Raw genomic sequence first — 14,469 nt, forward strand, 5'->3', positions numbered from 1 at the left:
GCCTGATCCTACCTTTTGCTTTTCTGAGCAAACTCTTAAAGGAGTTAGAAGAGCTTCTACAGAAATAGCTGGAGCTTAAAGCTGGCAGCATCTGTTCAGTACGATAACAGTAGCAGCCTTCTTGGCGGCAGTCTAAACCCTAAAATCCCCAAATATACCCCAGACCTAGAATCAGAGAAAAAAGATTGTGTTAAACCATCATTTTTCAAACATTCCGAAGGGAATCACATCTGAGAGCTGCAACTCGCTCTCCCCGAATTCCCCACCCCCTCATACACACACACACATACATAAAGGTGCACACAGAATAAACAGAGAAGATAAGATGGTATAGAAGAGTCAAATGTGAAATGAAAATGAAAAGAATATAGTGTATTTTAGGAAACTGACTAATGGGAAGACAATGGTTGCTCACTGAATTATTCAGCGATGGTGACTCATGGATAATCAAACCAACACTGGACCATCAATACACTTATAAACATGTATTGCCAAGAAATCTTAATTTTCAACAAGCTTTGCCTACTCCTAGTATATCTTAAATTGGCTCTGCAAATGTGTATAAATTATACTGTGTATTGTTTCTTACTTATGCTACTAATTATACAGCAAGATTCCTTGTGGTTGAATCTCAACTCTGCCCCTTATTAGCTGCCCCTGTGCCTCAACTGGCTCACCTGTAAGTGAAGATAATTACAGTACCATCTCTTATGGTTACTATAAGGATTAATGAGTTAATACACATAAAGATCTTAAAAGAGTGCAGAGTACATAATAAAGACATATAAGGGTTTGTTATTATTATATCATCCATCATTTTTTCTAATAATTTCTTTTGTTCATTGGTATCATAGACTTAGATGAAAACGTCAGCAAGTGAGCTGCAAATGACAAAAGTACATACACATCTTACTGTTTCCCTTTAAAATGATAAACTAATAGTCCTATTAAAATGGGAACGCATTGACATCGTCCCTAAATGAACCTATTTACAAAACAGAAATAGAGTCACAGATGTAGAAAACAAACTTATGTTTATCAGGGGTGAATGGAGGGAGAGAGATAAATTGGGAGATCGGGAACCACACAAAGAATACAAAAAAAAAAAAAATACCATTCATAGCGTTTAGCTATTTTAACAGGTTTCCTGGATTTTTTCATTCGTTAACCATTAGAATATTTAGAAACTAAAGGATGACTAAAAAAATGCCAGTTTCCCCAAAGATTGGCTGCTTTCAGTGGCAGCTTTCATACTCAGTCAACTATAATTACTGAGTTCCTTTTTTATACCAAAAATTGACAAGGACATATTCTAGTATAATTAGTTAAAATGAAATAGACACAGCAAAATTTTACCTTAAAAAGTATTTTTTTTCTGAAAAGAAAAGACATAAGATAAACACATTGAAAAAAATACCCAATATAAAAATGGGCTTTATTGTTTATCTATGTCTAATTGGCTTAAATATGATGCCATTTAGAGTTTGAAATGTGAGAAGAGGATGATGGCCCTAACTTATATTATTGTTAGTATTAAACTAGTAAGATTTATTATTGATGTGAGGGGTTTAGTAAAGCCACTTTGGCCCGGGGCTGCGGGAAGGCAGCCGAGCTGGTGCTCCCCGGCCGGCAGGGGGCGTGCGAGGTTCTTGAGCGCCAGGGTCCACACACAAAATTCTGCAGATGCTGAGACGAGCGAAGACAGCCTCCAAGAGCCTTCCTATCTGTGGTCCCTGTGTTCTTGAGGAAACTTTGAAGACTTTCAGAGACTTCAGTTCCAGCTTCGTGTCTTTTGTATTTTTTCCCTTAGGTTCTTAGCAGCTGGATTTGAAATGTTCCGTTTGTAAATATCCAAATGTCGAGGCAGGAGCTTCAACACTTCCAACCAAGGAAGCTTGTGATAAGGCCCTGTTGGCAGTCACCATGCAACTCTGATTGCCTGTTCGAGTATTTAGTTTGTCAAAAAATGCCTTTGTAATATTATATTTTGAGTTCTCTTTAACTCAAAAGTCCCCTAGGTTGAATGACAAGTTGCATGGTTACCCTACCCATTGAAGTTTAAAGTCTTAGCAGTTATAATATGCTTGTGCTTCCCTAAAAATGGCCTTTCTTCCAAGCAATAGTCCATCAAGGAAGACACATCGTCACTGAGTTCCGGAGCTCCTTTAGCTTCTCGTGTTAGTGCAGTGAATAGGACTAACACATTCTCTTACATTGAATTGCCCTGTATCATGTCCCAAGCTCCTTATTAATAAGGATGCCCTGTCATCAACCTCATTCTATGGCTAGGGAACTTGGTCCTCTCACCTGTCTGTGCCTTCCATTTCTGTAACTGTCGCAAAATCTCCATAGTAATTAAATTCCCTATAATTGTCTAGACTAGGAATGTATTCGGAGAACATACTTAATAAAGTTTGCTGAAGTCTTTCTGTTTGGATGAAATATCAGGAAAGGAAAGAGGAAGTGCAAAATAAGAAGGTGTCATGGCGCTGATCTCTTTTCTTCTCTGGTATTTTGCATTCTATAAGTTGTTCTCAACTCTTTTCCCTTTAAATTTAAGTTTATTTTGTTTTTGTCAAATTTAGACCTCAATTTCAAGTTTGCCTCTATTCACTCATTTAATTCTAATGCCTTCCCCTCTAGATTCAAAAGGGGAAAAAAATGTAGACTGTTTTTGAAAAGAGTAATTGAAGAATAATTGATGATTTTGAATAGCTTCTTTCTACAGGGAGATTATCAATGGAAAACTAACGTATCACTTTAAATTTCACCTGAACGGATGACATGGGACACCCCAAAATGCCCTTCTAAACTCTTATAAAGAAATAAAAATATCTTTGGATTTAAAAACACATTACAAAAGTATATGATTCTCTGTTGTCTATCAAATTGGGTGTGCGTTTTAAATTCAGACATTTAATGTGTTCCAACATATTATCTTGAAAAATAGCGTGGCTTGTGAATGAGAAATGTTGATGGAGGTCCTAAAATAATGGTTTGCTCATTTCTACATTTAACCCTTCTTCCCAGGTAACTTACATTATAGTTCAGTGTTTTCTATATCCTATTGTAAGCATATTCTTTTATGGCTTCTATGCTTCTTCTCAAAGTAATCTCCTGCCTGAAAATGCCACCATTGAACTTTGAGCTACTGGTAGAAAGACTATCCACTCTTCGCTACCCATTTCAGTATTCATTGTCTCCAATATGCTTTTCTCGATGCCCCAGAAAATCAGATTGCTGATTATTTTATACATATATCAATATAATGATTTTCTGAAAATATTTTTGGGCTCCCTTTGGGGACCTAAAATTCTTTGAAGGCAGGGGCTGTGCCTTATTAATCTTTGCAGTGTGCAGATTGTATAGTATGTAGAAAATTGTGCAATGCAACTTGTAAACTTAAGATATTTGTTGAATTGAATTAGAATTTTTTTACAGAAAGCATATAGTTTGGGGTCAAGCATTTTTAAAGTAGCCTTATATCATGTATAAAAATACTGTGCATGATTTATAGAGCAGTATAAACAGTAGCTGCATACCATAATAGATGAATTTATCTATATCTATACAATTTTATTAAATATTTTACACTTTTACATAATTACAATGTCTTAGAGTTATTTCTTTGCCTTTATTCTTTATTTTAACTATTCTGTATGAACCTGATCCTAAGTTTTCAGGCCAAATATATGATTTCCAAAAATATACTTTTCCTTTGAGAAAAAATGCTTACCTGTATTATGAGACATATCCTAAGAAAACAAATATGAAAAATCAGGTAATTGTCGTGTTTTCTTTCTGTCCTCCTGAAAGTCTCTTATCTTTCCTGAGGATAAGAAAAATTGTTTTTTAAATAGTTATAATTGAGATTTGTATAAAAATATTTTTTCAATAAAGAGATTTAATATAGTACATAGTTAACAAAATTTAATGTTCATATATCTATTTTATACTTTATATCCTATTATAAAATAATCTGACTTAAAATTATTTTGTGGAAAAGAAAACCTAGGTTGTTGGGCACTTAAGCAAATGCTTCTTCCTTAAAGTGGTTGGTATTTATATCTTCAAGTATCTTTCCTAGGCTTCATCTGCCTCTATATCTCCTTGTCTGTTTATTTATTCAAGTTGGAATGAGAAAGAAAACAATTATTTTTTCTTAAAAAAAAGAACTGTGATTCCTATATTTTTCAAAAATGTATTTTCAAGTGTGTTGTAGATAATGTATCAGAAATATCTTTAAAACTTTATTGGTTCAGGAAAGTTGTGTACTACCAAATTTTTCCTGGCACCTGTAATGAATTTTTGATGTACCAAATGTTCTTTTGAAGACTCATCTTGTGTGTTGAATGCAGCATTTCCATTTTCCTTTGAGAGTTTGAAGAAGAGGAAGTGAAGTCACTAAACAGTTTTTTAGAGGTTAAATTTCTCAGTTATAAAAGTAAGCCTAATTACTGCTTAAACACAAAATGTACTGAACAAACAAGACACTTTGTATGAGTACTCCAATTTGTGAAAAACAAAAGAGTCAAAGCTTTATTGTCAAGATTCCATAATTGGGAATCTCAAACTGGATAATCACCTTGTATAGAAATGAGGATAATTTAAGCATGCAAGATTTTACCTGTATTCTGAATATTATAGCCATGGAGCACACAATTATCTTCAGGTTAGTAACTGAAGTTTTAGATTCACTCTGGCAAAAGATAAGAATGAAGACTCATCTGAAGATGGTCTTAAAAGTTGATTTAAAAAATGTCTCTACCTACTCACTTTCTTATTAAGATTTTCTGATACAAGTTGGCAAAGCAAATTAACATCATACATATTATATGGGCATGCACATAAGCACGTATGATGGAGATAACATCATGAAATAGTAAGCTGATATTTTTCCATGTCTGCAACAGACAGATCAGATCCCTCTAAAGCCATCAAATATTACAGCTAGTGCAAGGGGTCAAAGGCAAAAACTCCTTCATGAAAAATGAGAAAATGATATAACGAAAGTCCTGCCCACTTGGAAAGACAAATAAAACACCTTTTATTTAGGAAACTATGAGAACACAAAAAGAAGAGGTGAAGGAATAAAGTAGTTAAGCATGAGTATTCTAGCTCCCTGTTCAAATACACACACACACACACAAAGATTGGGAGATTATAAAAGAAATGGAGGTGAAAGGAATTTAAGGTAAACCCCATTGCCCTTTTGGTATTCTTGAGAAAGTCTACTGCCATGGATAAACCCTCTCTAAAATACGCATGAGGTGATTAGGCATAGAAAAAGCCTCAGCTATTCTCACATGCCTCCTACAGCAACCACCTTGTGTAGTTAAAGTCCAGAAATCACAAGTATTTTGTGGCAGACGTAGAAGCGGCTGATGTGAGAGTCAGTGCCTTGGGGGCTGACTTGGGCAAGAGCCAAAAGGCTTACCAGTAGCTTGAACATCTTAAATGAAGGACCAGTTAAGAGATGAAGGTGTGATTCACAAGAGTTGTGCAGTACCGTGCAGAGCTAAGGTTTGACTGTGCCAACAAATCTTCTGTGCTTTAACTAAGAATAATCCCTCCATACTTCAAAAGTGAACTGAGGTAGAGCCAGAAAGAAGACCCAGAAGACAACATATAGCTTCTCTCGCCCTTGATGATGGAAGTGTGACCCCATTTCCCCATGCCTACAAACCTGAAGCCTCATTTTCCCCCAGATATGAAATCTCATATGTATCCAACCCTGCATATTGTTCACCCGTCCTTGTGCAAGCAACACTGCAGAAGTGAGAGATCTTGACTAATGAGGAAGATTTGTTCTCTAGGTTTATTCAGGAGCCCTGGTTCTTCTATCTTGCTGTTCCTCCTTTCCGTAAGCACTAGGGTGCTTTCTTCATCTACATGTTTGAAACAAGCTCTCAAATCATTATGCTTTCTAGCTCAAAAGGAGGGAAATGAGGAATTTGTGGTTAAACAATTTCCATTAAAGAAAATGATGCAGAAATTTGCACACATCAGTCTGTGCACAACTCAGTAGAAAATCCAAATTTTAAGGAGGCCACAAAATCTTGTTCCTAACCTTAGTTTCCATGTTCCCACTAAAACTCTATTATCATGAAAGAAAAAAAAAAATTGAGAAGTTGCTTGTCTGCCACACTTATGATCTGTCAAAAAGACATTGAGTTTGAAAGAGATTAACTTCCTACTCCACCACCAGTTCTGTACCTCTACTATTCCTCACTATCACGATGAATAAAATAGAAGGTAGAATTGGCTATATAAACTTTAAAAAGATACATTTTATTTGCTGATTTGATTGGAATAATGAAACGGTGTCATTGTAACCTCACTGCCCTCTCACCTATTGCAGGAGTGCCACAAAATTGGGTTTAAAAATGTCTGCTGAATGAATGTATGGTGAGGATAAGTTCTTTGCAAAACCAATATACAGATGTGTGTGTGCTTGTGCAGTGTGTGTACTGTGAGCTAAATCTTACTATTCCTCAAAAAGCAGACTAAAAGAATCTCGTTTACAGAAATCTCAGCCAATTTTTTCATAGTAAGTACTGATAATATATGACTATAGAATACCATGTTGTTGCCCTCGAGACGTTATGAAATCCAGCCAAGAAATGGATTTTTGGTGACTAAACCAACACTGTTTCACATTCTGCTCCAAACTCTGAATAGAACATGTGCCATGGTAGCCCCTGCTTTATGTAAATCTGTGTTGTTTTATATTAGTTCTTTGGTTTTATTTTTATGTTTGTATAAAGGAGTTTTAAGGACAAAATTTCCATAAAGATGTGGCTTGAATTACTCTAACAGCAGTAAATACTCTGTAGACTACATGATTAACAGCATGATTGCAGAGAAGTTTTATTACTTTGTCTTATGGGATAATATAGTATAGGATTTTCTAAAGAGTCCTAGAGGCAGATGTGCTATATTTTTAATGACCTTGGGCAAGTGATGAAAACTCTCTAGACTTCAGTTTTTGCATCTACAATAATGGAGATAATATCAGCTTCAATATCTTAGAATCGTTGTGAAGAACAAAAGTGATATATTGGGTTGGCCAAAAGTTTCGTTCGTTTTTTTCTGTAAGATGGCTCTAGTAGCACTAAGTTGTCTTTAACTTCATTGGAAACAATTTTGTTAGATTGTATGTGACAGCTGTCATATCAGTGTGCCTTTAAAAAAGACATAAAAATTGGTGAATTTTTGTGTAACCATTTTAATATTGAAGATGGAAGAAAAAAAACATTTTTGGCATATTATGCTTTCTTATTTCAAGAAAGGTAAAAATGCAACTGAAAGGCACCAAAAAATTTGTGCAGTGTATGGAGAAGTTGCTGTGACTGATCGAACGTGTCAAAAGCGGTTTGTGAAGTTTTGTGCTGGAGATTTCTCTCTGGACAATGCTCCACGGTCAGGTAGACCAGTTGAAGTTGATAGCGATCAAATTGAAAAAATAATTGAGAACAATCAATGTTATACCACGTGGGAGACAGCCGACATACTCAAAATATCCAAATAAAGCGCTGAAAATCATTTGCACCAGCTTGGTTATATAAATTGCTTTGATGTTTGGGTTACACATAAGTTAAGCAAAAAAAAAAACCTTCTTGACCGTATTTCCGCATGCGATTCTCCACTTAAATGTAATCAAAACGTTCTGTTTTTAAAACATAGTGTGACAGGCGATGAAAAGTGGATACTGTACAACAATGTGGAACAGAAGAGATAGTGAGGCAAGCGAAATGAACAACCACCAACCAAACCAAAGGCCGGTCTTCATCCAAAGAAGGTGATACTGTGTATATGGTGGGATTAGAAGGGAGTCCTCTATTATGAGCTCCTTCCAGAAAACCAAACGATTCATTCCAACAAGTACTGCTCTCAATTAGAACAACTGAAAGAGATACTCGACGAAAAGCACGAAAAGCATCCAGAATTAGTTAAAAGAAAACACATAATCTTCCATCAGGGCAACACAAGACCGCATGTTTCTTTGATGACCAGGCAAAAACTGTTACAGTTTGGCTGAGAAGTTCTGATTCATCCGCCGTATTCACCAGACATTGAACCTTTGGATTTCCATTTATTTCTGTCTTTACAAAATTCTCTTAATGTAAAAAATTTCAATTCCCTGGAAGACTGTAAAAGGCACCTGGAACAGTTCTTTTCTCAAAAAGATAAAATGTTTTGGGAGGATGGAATTATGAAGTTGCCTGAAAAATGGCAGAAGGTGGTAGAACAAAAGGCTTAATACGTTGTTCAAAAACGTTCTTATTGAAAATGAAAAATGTGTCTTTTATTTTTACTTAAAAAACAGAAGGTAATTTTTGGCCCACCCAATACCATGTTTGGAGATAATACATAGCAGAGGGTCTGCCACAGAGCAAGGGGTCAATAAATCTTAGAATATTACTGATGACTAGCCAAGTAGTCCCCAGATCCACTTTGGTAGTATGAAAGTTGCCTTGCGTAAATCTGCTAAAAACTATGTAAATTAGAAATTGTGATCTTCATCCTACAGATGAGAAAACTGTAGCTCAGAAATATAAATTCCCTACCGTCACACAGGTTGTGAGCAGCAACGCCAATTTATTTTCAATTTACTTGCATTATCTTGTCCTTAATTAATAACCTACCTTCAGAGGTCTTTCATTTCAGATAACCTGGCAACCAGAATGAGAAAATAAATCTTTGAATTAGTCTTTCTTTTGTTTGAAACTGTTGGTGTGTGGACAGTTAAGCAAGAGAGGGTGAAGATAAGAGAAAGTGAGAAAAGAAAGGAAGAAAATAGCAGAAAGTCAGAAAATAAAGTCTAAAGTGCTAATGATACTGTATATTTTAAGGAAACTAGACAAATAAGTCATTTTTTTCTTTCTTTCTTTTTCCTTAAAAGTGCCCCAATAGTAGATTCTTAACTAATTATCAGACAGATCTTTAAGATGTAGAAAGAAATCAGAGGAGTATGTGAAAAAATATATGCCTTATTATATTATTCTCTTTTAAAAGTTTAAATTAAAAACAGTGTTTCAATTCTAAAGATGGGGAGTGGGGCAAAGATTTGACTATTCCACTCTCTCACTTTAGAAAATATATTCTGGAACACAATTTAAAACGTTCTATGTTGCCCTTTCTATGCCTCTTTCTACAAGCACTTTTCTCCCATTCTTTCTGTCTCACTCAAAGGCAAAAGTAGCTATTAGGAAAGAATGTAAATTTTCGAGGGCATCAGAGGTGGAAGCTATTCCAATTATTGTGCTGCTCTGACATAGTTTCAATTATGAATCAGTCTGTGAGTTCATTTTGTTAATTAAAAATCTACTCTATCAGAAACACAATCAACATATTTTACAAATCACAGACCCAGGGTACACTAAACATTTGAGATAAATGGAAATTTGATCCATGAAAAACCACATTTGAGATTTTTCTCTGTATTAGTATTCTCTCCCTTTGGCAGTAGGACAGTGTTCTGTTTCATTTAAATATCATCATTTAAGATTTAATAATATCCATCCTTTCTTGGTTTCTCCTCTCACACGTTGGTGTGGAAACGAATTACTCATCTCTGGTCCTGAAACCTCTTTAGTCTAAGCTCCCTGACATCACTGTGTGGTTTCTTTTTACGAGTTAACTGCTTCAGTTTTTTTTTTTTTTTTTCCTCCTGTCTTTTAGTTCCCAAAGGGCACCAGAGGCAAACAGAACCTTGAATTATCAGAGATAAATAATTTATTTTCCAAATAGTTCTCTCTGGGAACAGAGGAGTTTGCTTCTTACATTTATGTGAAGGGCTTATGGCTGTGTTACTCTCTTTCGGCTCTTCCCACAGAGCAGTCCTGGGTACCGGCAGATCCTCCTCATCCTCTCAATCAGCATGCAGGCAAAGTGGTCCAAGAGCAAACTACTCACATGCTTGTGGGGGGCACACATGTGTTCGTGGGACATATCCTTAGCCTATACTAGTTGACTGTCTTTGAAGAATTTTTCTAGGTTCTTCACTATTTTTTATCTTCTTAAGACTGAACCAGATTATTGCTAAGTTCTGATTGTTAAATTTATATATTGTAAACCAAATCTCTTAAAAAATTGGTGTTTTTTTTAAAATCATTTTTAAGTAAATGTAAGTAGGACATCACAAAAGCAAGTACATTTTTTTTGAAAACTGAAGATACTGAAAAACCAAAAATGCAGCTAGTCACAAAACTTTCTCACTGTTCCATTCCCAGTCTCTGAAAGTGATCTATCTACAGGAAAATAATTCTGGGCATCATTTGTGTAAATGAGAAAGGAGTCATGGGAAAGAAGATTTACTCCAGTGTGTCACCATAGAATACAAGCATAATCACCTACAAAGAAATCTTAGCTGTTAAGATTCCCCGTACAATAATAACTTACAATGTGATTGCACAACTCACCAAAAAATGTCCAAAATCACAGCACTAATAGCTGCTCCAGGCTCAGCTCTAGAGAGGAATAGCTCGTTATGTTTTTTTGCACAGATGGCTCTATTGCCTCCTTGAGGCTACATTCATAAAAGCTTTTTGAGCACACTCTGCCTATCAGAAATATGGTAGAACATGTGTTAATGAAAAGATTGGGCTGTGGTGCTCGACTTATCTGTATTGGATATCCAGCTCTGTCTCTGATTAGCTTGCTTCTTTGGGTTAGTTATTTTACCTTTCTAAGTCTCAATTTTCACATTTCTAACTTAAAAATGGATTTACCTTATAAAATTGGCATATTCTAGTGATTTTAAATAATGTCTCCATGTCTCCATGTAGAAAAGGCTAAATAGTTTGTAACTATTATTATAATGTAAGTTACAAATTCTGAATCATTTTTCTTGTGTTTTTGGTGTTTATTTGTTAGAAATGTAATGACTGTTCTTTTAAATTTAAATTCATCAAATTTATCAATTAAGATTATGTTGAGAGGGACCAAGAAAAAATAAAATAAAATAAGAGCAGCTAGTAATAATAATTTTTTAGTTGAAGTGCTTTTTTCCTAATTCATAGAAATTAAATACAGAAGAAGCAAATTCAGGACTAATGTCACAGCTCCTAGAAGGCCAAGAATTTTCTACATTATTACTCTACTACCTTAAAAATATAACTTCAATGATAGTAATAGCAAATATGTTTTCAGTGCTTCCTATGCATCAGGAACATAGCAGTTTTATTTGCACTTCATTTAATACCATTACAATCATAAAAGTATTTCAATGTTATACATGAAGTAACTGAGGCACAGAGGTAATACAGGTATTGTCCAATATCACACAATCCCAACATTTGTCTTGTCTAAAGCCACCACATCTGCACTCAAGCAAACAAGGAGGATGGACGCAAAGAAAGGCATGATTTTCAGGACACTTCTTAGGTGTTGCACATAAAATTCCACTTTTATCCCATTGGCCTCAACTTAGTAACAAGGAATACTTAGTTGCAAGGGATGTTGGGAAATGTAGTCTTTATTTTTAGAAACAATGTACCTATCAAATATTGGAAGTTCACCTATTTGGGAAGAATGGATATTGAGGGACCACAGGCTGTTTCTGTTACACAGATGCTTGCAATTCTGTTGAATTTTGTCCCCATGGATATTTAGAGCTATAGATTCTGAACAAAGACACACTTTATTCAAATCTACTTTTTTTTCTCTCTTCTCTGTGTCGTGGAAGTATCCTCCTGCTAACAGCAGATCTTAGACAACCATTCCCAGAACGTGAAGCCATTGTACATTCCATACAAAATATGTTATCCTTCAAGACAAATCTCTTTCAAAATCTTTGCTGCCAGTGATCTTGTATATATTTTAAATTTAATCTAGAAAAGTTAGTCTCTTACCTACAAGTTCAGAAACGCAGAGTTTCTGATCATTCATCATATATTTTTAAAGCATATACTATTTTCCAGGAACTTTTTCAGCACTGGGCTTGTAGAGATAAGTAAGACAAGTCCCCATTTTCACAGATGTTACACTTAGGTGAGAAAGAAACAAATAAAAATATAAGATAATTTGAATTCTTATATTATTTACTGGATGATTGATATATGTTACATTTACTACTTTTGAGTAATTTAAAATTCATGTGAGAAATAAATATACCCATAGAATTGCAAATTTAATCCTATGTTATTACTAAATAATGTAAGTGACAGTCACTGTGGATAGCATCAAGAGCTATGAAGGGTCTGAAATTTTATCCTACTTGTAAACCAATAAGTTAGGCTGCCAGGGTTTCATAGATGCTGGCTGAAGATGCAAGGTTCCTATATCAGAAACAAAAAGGAGGCTTCCCTGGTGGCGCAGTGGTTGAGAATCTGCCTGCCAATGCAGGAGATACGGGTTCGAGCCCTGGTCTGAGAAGATCTCACATGCCGTGGAGCAACTGGGCCCGTGAGCCACAATTACTGAGCCTGCGCGTCTGGAGCCTGTGCTCCGCAACAAGAGAGGCCGCGACAGTGAGAGGCCCGCGCACCGCGAAGAAGAGTGGCCCCCACTTGCCACAACTAGAGAAAGCCCTCTCACAGAAACGAAGACCCAACACAGCCATAAATAAATTAATTAATTAATTAAAAAAAAAAAAAAAAAGCACACCTTCTGGGTGATTCAGATGTCGCTAAGCTCATACATTTAAAAAAAAAAAAAGAAAGAACACCACTCTTCACAACATGAAGCATGAGATGTATCTTCATGTCAATTCTCCTTGCTTTCCAAGTCCCATGAGGTTGATATAGAGTGGTCCAGGTGGAGGCTGCATATACAGTAGATCTGTGTCCAACTGAGTAACCCCAAGCTTAGGAAGCCTGAATTCTTTCAAAGGGCCTGTTAGCAAATCTGCTCATGTTCTTTCTTGAAAGGGGACATTATGTTTATTATACCAGTTAGGAAACAAATCTTCCCTCTACCCTGAAGAGAAACACTATCTCTATCTTACAAGGCAGTTTATTATACGAACATCCTTGAAAAGATAGTCCAGAACAGCAGCTGATTCAAAATGTGCAGAGACATCATGGAGAATTGTCTCTCAGCATACATGTAAGACCACAAAGGTAGTCATGGAGCTGGGTTTCCACAAAATTATGAGTGGTTCAGGTATTCAGATAACCCAAAGAAAAGACCACTACTTTAGTCCAGATGCATAGAGTAGAGATCTTTATGGTAGATTATAAGAGTTGGTGAGGATAAAAAGTAAAATAGGGGTATAGTTAAGTGCGTTAGGGAAATCAGACTTTATCCTGGGGAATACAGAGAGCCAGTTAAACAAGAAAAATGATGTTGATAGCAAAATTTTGGGAAAATTTTATGATGAACTTGCTGGAGTGGGATCATTACCGTGGATCCTGGTCAGAGACATCTTGCACAGGGAAAACCCACTGATCAAATAAATAGGGCAAAGAAAAGGAATACATCCAATAAATTTCCAGTACTTTAAGCCTAAATAATGATGAGAATTATAGTACTACAGGAGAGACAAATACATCAGAAGAAGTTGTTTTACAGCTGGGAGTGTCAGGTTGATTTGAATTACATTTAATTTGATTGAGTCTGAAAATATCCAAGTGGAAAACCTCCAATAGGATATGGGAGATTTGAGATTAGAAGACATGTTGAAATCAAACCTTTGACGGATATGAAAGTATACCAAACCCACTTGTGAGCTTGCAAGAAAAAGAGTCTCAGAACTGTCACAGTTCCTGACAAATTGTCAATCTTGGATGGGGAAGGAAGGGTACAAGTAATTGTAAGTGATATCAAGAAAGATATTCTATATAACTTGAGATCATTTTCTGACATAAAAGAGCTTTGTCTTCTAAATGTTAATAAGTTTCTACATTTCACAGACCTTAACTCCAGTTTCAGTCTGAAAAAAATAAAATCATACTTCATCCAGTCTGGCAAGTATAGTACTCAGTTTCTTGTTGCCCAAGAGCATATAAATATGCTGGATTCAGTTAATTAGTAAACTAAATCTTCCCTGTCTAAAAAGCCCCTGAATATTTCTTCATTGCTTTCTATACTCTGTGGAGTTGTATCATAATTTGAGGAAGATTTAACTGTAATTTGAGCTAGCTGAGTGGCACGGAACACTCTTCAACTTTTCCCTCTGGCAGTTCATTTATCCATTCCTTCACCCACACATTTATTTATACAACATTCTTCTTTATCAGCAAATTGTGGCCGTACATTTCTCTAGGTATTGCCTATTAAACAACAATGAATCAACAATGTTTATATCTCATTTCATGTGAAAAATCCTTGCACTGCACCTCAGGTCTAGTCATTGAAATCGTTTGGTTGTGCCTGAAAACCTCATCAAGCCTACCTCAAGGAAGATTCTTAGTTACAAGTAGCATCAACTTACTCTTGCTGACTTAAGTAGAGAATACATTTTTTAAAAGGGAGAATGGGGACTGCCATACCACTCTGGGAAGCCTGCTGAACTAGTGTCAGAAC

The sequence above is a fragment of the Balaenoptera physalus genome (assembly GCF_965194825.1).
Source record: "Balaenoptera physalus genome assembly, chromosome: 5".
NCBI classification, from domain to species: Eukaryota; Metazoa; Chordata; class Mammalia; order Artiodactyla; family Balaenopteridae; genus Balaenoptera; species Balaenoptera physalus.